Here is a 4661-nt window from a genome sequence, read left to right as displayed (position 1 = left end):
TTTATATAGTTGTCCTACAATAAGTTGGTAGTTTGCGGCTCTAACCACCAAATGCTTCTTTTGCACAGTAGTATAATCAAGAGGGCATTTCCTTGTAGCAATAAAATTGGCAATACATTCCAAGTAATCAGGGACAACTTCAATACAAAACAAATGAGCATCCAACAACTGATCATCAAGTGATCCCCCCAATTCGCCTGACTCTAGCTTGGAAAAATAGTATGGCCCCACATTTGACCTGCCCGACTTGATAATCACTTAAAATAACAGTAATCACTGACAAATCCGCCCTTCAAGTACAATCTTATTGACTAAATATTTCAGTTTTGAGTGGTCTGTGAAGAATTTGAATGGACCTACCAGCAAATAATGTCGGAATTTTTGTAGTGAATATAACATCAGTAAAGCCTCCCGTTCTGTAATAGTATAATTTTTCTCTGAGGTGGAAAGTTTTCTGCTAGAAAAATAAATTGGATGATCCAAGATTCCTTCACCTAGTTGCATTAATATATCTCCTAAGGCAATTCCAGATGCATCAACATGGACATGAAATGGATTTTTCCAGTCAGGGTAGACCAAGATGGGCGCACTTGCAATTTTCTCCTTCAAAGTATCAAATGCAACATCACATTTAGTAGAACACACAAATTGTTCATATTTCTTTAGAAGCTTTTCAAGCAGTGTTGTGATGGAAGCATAATTTCTTATAAACCGGCGATAATAACCAGTATGGTCCAAAGTGGAACGCAACTGTCAGACAGAAGTGGGTGGCAGCATATTCAATATTACCGCAACCTTGGAAGGGTCCAAACATACTCCTTCCTTATAGATGATAGAGCCCAAAAATGTTCCAAAAGGCACAACAAAAATGCATTTCTTCAAGTTCATAGATATTTGAAGTTGTCGACATCTATCAAACATAATTCTCAAAAAACTAGGATGGTTTTCGAGCCAGATATAGGTAGTCGAATCATCCATATAAAATTCCATAAACTTATGTATATATTCATGGAAGGAAGCAATAACAATGCGCAAGAAAAAAACATGGGGCATTCTTTAACCCAAAGGTAGAACATGTAACAACCCTGGTGAAAATTCGATGTAATAAAAGTTAAAAAACAATAACCATGATCAATGGGACACTTATTTTAAGCTGAATGTTGGGCAAGACATCCTAGGGGGTGTTCATTTGGTTGTTTATGGCTAAGGAAATTGGGAAAGGCAATGGCCAAGGCATTAAAAGGCAAAATGGAAGTTTTGGCACATTTATTTATGAAAATAATGGAAATTAGGAGAAAAAGGAGGTGAAACGTCACAGGTTGCATGTGAGGAGGAAATGAAGGAAAATAGTGGAAAATGAATAAAACAGAGGCCTCATCCATAAAAATGCTTCTAAGGATCAGTTGGTAACATTTTGTCAATTCAGTGTTGGACCTCTATCATTATTATTCTCTCTCCCTCATACTCTTGGATACTTAGAGTTTTCTTGGAGCAAGTAGGAAAAGGAAGAGCAGGAAAGCACAAGAAGGCATTGACATCAGCAACTACAACAAATTTTCTTGTACGTACCGAGTTGCATGTATAATTTCTTCAATAGTTTTGGCATGCATGGCATATACATGTGGTTTCTTGGTTGTGATCTGTCATTGGCATAGATAATTGCCTAGATCGACAGTGGATTACCTAGCCTTACCATTTCCTGCATTTCCATGGTGACTATTGTTTTACTTTCATTGTTTGTTTTTGGTTGGTTCTCATGTTTCCTTAGCTTGGGTTGAGTTATTAGTCCTGGAAGACCTGGTTGAAGAAACACTCTGGAAGCCCTGTAACAACTTGGCTTGAGTTACTAGTCCTGGAAGCCTTAGTTGGAAAAACACTCTGGAATCCCTTGGTGGGTTGAGTTACTAGTCCTAGAAGCCTTGGTTGGACAAACACTCTGGAAGCCCTATATAAGATGTGGGTTGAGTTACTAGTTTTGGAAACCTTGGTTGGAAAAATGCTCCGGAAACCCTAGAAGGCTTGGATGGAGACCAATCTGATGATGGTTTTGTGACATATGACAGTGAGGCAAAATCATTGTTTGATGGGTTGAGGTGGATAGCCTCTGGAAGCCCTAGATGAGTTTTGATTGATGTGTTCTATGAGATCCCACATTCATGCTTGGAATGTTGCACGTGGGTGAATGGCTAAAGAGAGATTTGGCTCAACCATTCTATGGTCAAGTGGAACATGGTAGTCTAATCTTTGGTTGGTTTATTGCATTCATTAATGAGAAATTCATTCCCTTGATTTTCATGTGAAAATGTATTGATGTATATATGGATTTTGATGGCTGATATGTTTATGGTATTTTTGTTCCTATTATGTTGGTTATATGTACATTTTGTGACAATAGCTATGTATGGCTCTCAGCATGTTTTTACTTGTACATGTATGGATAGTGTTTCTATGACATAATAGATGATAATGCAACAAATGGCATGAGGGAACAATGGTTCATAGCAATTCTCAGATAAGCATGAGATACCTACACTTAATTATGTTGTTTAGACATGTAGGTTACATGTTGATGATATGTTTGACAAAATGCCTGTCATGGCTAGTAAGGGTTTGGTTAAGGTCTTGTTGGTCTTATTACTTTTTCTTCATTGTTTCCCTATAATTTTCTTGATTTCAAGCTATCATTCCATTCTCGGCAGTGGCTTGGGCTCTAAGCCTGAAAAAGTGGCTTAAATCCTGGGGTCGCTGGCACAGAACTGAAAAGTTTGGTCCACAGTCACTGGCATGTAGGCCTATGAGAGCGACTTTGGGTTTCTGGTCACTCCCTTGCCCATAGCATGAGATCAACTATGGCCTAAGAGGTCCAGAAAAATAGTGGGACCTAGGGACAGGTTGTCACAGTGATTGCCTTGTCTCCCGAGGGTATTTTTGATGAGGTTGGATGATTGTATGTGATGTTCTGTTAATTCCACTTCCTTAAGGTCACATAGGAGGTCAAATCTGATCATAGTAGCCTCTCGTCTCATGTTTACCCCGGTTGGCATGGTTACTTTGGGTAGGCTTGGGAGGAGGGTGTTACAGAGTGGTATCAGAGCATGGTTCAACTCTTGGACTGGATGGGTTGAATGTGTTGGTCATGTATGCATGTCAATTGCATGTGTGTCTCTTACACTTATATACTTGTTACATTTTCTTGATGATTGATTAGGGTTGTAGTATGGTTATCATGGAGAATTTGATATTGATTTCATGAAGAGTAATTGTCATGAGCATGTGACTAGTTGCATATGGATTATATGTTGCTTACATGTTGATTTTATGGTGCCTACTTACATCCTTGTATGTTAGGTTACATTCTTGAATATTTGGATTACATGTATCATTCTTGTAGGTTGATTGCAAGAACCGATTGATTATGTTCAACTACATGCATTTATGTGTACTTGTAGTTGGTTATCCATTGCTTATGCATATTGTTGGTTGCATGTAGCAATGTGTATAATGGAGTAATGGTTTTTGTCATGCATGAGGTCATAGCATGCATTATTGATATGGCCTTGCATTGATGACTGGACCCTAGTTAGAATGATGCTTGTGAGTTGATAGATTTACTTGTGTATGTCGATATGTTGTTATGATTATGTTATACATGTATAACATTGATTTGGTGATATTGTAGACAAGGTATCCCCCCCGGTCTATACTAAAGTAAGTTGATTTATTGTGATTTGGTTTATCTGAGATATTGTGCATCGTAGGAAGAAATATCAAATGTCTAGCAAAATGATTGACTACAAAGACTCTCCCTATGAATCCAAAGAACAGTATGGTGTTGGGAACTCTTTCAATTTGGTAGTAACACTGAGAAGTTTAAAGGAAGATATAAGGAGTTGTAAGGAAGATAATGACATAATCATACAGACACAGGAAAAGTTAGCAGAGGTAAATGCAGTGATACTCCAAAGCTTGTCAGATTTGCAATGGCAAGGACCACTTTGGATCATTCATGAGAAGGAGGACAAAACTAATGGGGCATATGGTAGTAGATCGCATGACGATCACCAATCAGATAGAGAGGACACAATCTGGGATGTAAGATTGTTGGACACTCCAGAGAGGAGAAGGGATAGACACAGGTATGACTCTAGTTCTAATTCAGATAAGCACTATGATCGTCACTGTTATCATCCTTACAGGAGGAGTGATAGGGGATACTTGCCAGATGAGTTTAAGAAAGCAAAGCCACCTAATTTTGATGGAGAGGTAAAGAGATCATAGGATGCAGAGGCTTGGTTACTCGGTATGAAGAAGTTATTTAGGTTGCATGACTACTCAGAGAACATGAAAGCTAGAGTGGCTACTTTCAGTCTTAAAGGTAAAGCAGACATCTAGTGGGAAGATGTGAAGAATATCAAGGACATAAATGAGGAAGATCTGACTTGGAGTGAATTTGAGCAACTATTCAAGAAAAAGTATCTTTCAGAGAGATACTTTGATGACAGGGAAAAATAATTCTATGAACTAAATATGGGATCCATGACAGATGATGAGTACACCAGTAAGTTCTTAGAACTGTTGAGGTATGTGCCTTACCTTAAGGAGGAGAAGGCTAAGAATCAGAGAATCATTAGTGGACTACCAGTTTCATTCAAATATTGGAT

Source organism: Pinus tabuliformis, chromosome 1_2, assembly GCF_031772625.1.
Source record: "Pinus tabuliformis cultivar Carrire ecotype Pingquan chromosome 1_2, CPIR1, whole genome shotgun sequence".
Lineage (NCBI taxonomy): Eukaryota > Viridiplantae > Streptophyta > Pinopsida > Pinales > Pinaceae > Pinus > Pinus tabuliformis.
The sequence above is the reverse complement of the archived record's forward strand: the minus strand, read 5'-3'. Positions refer to the sequence as shown.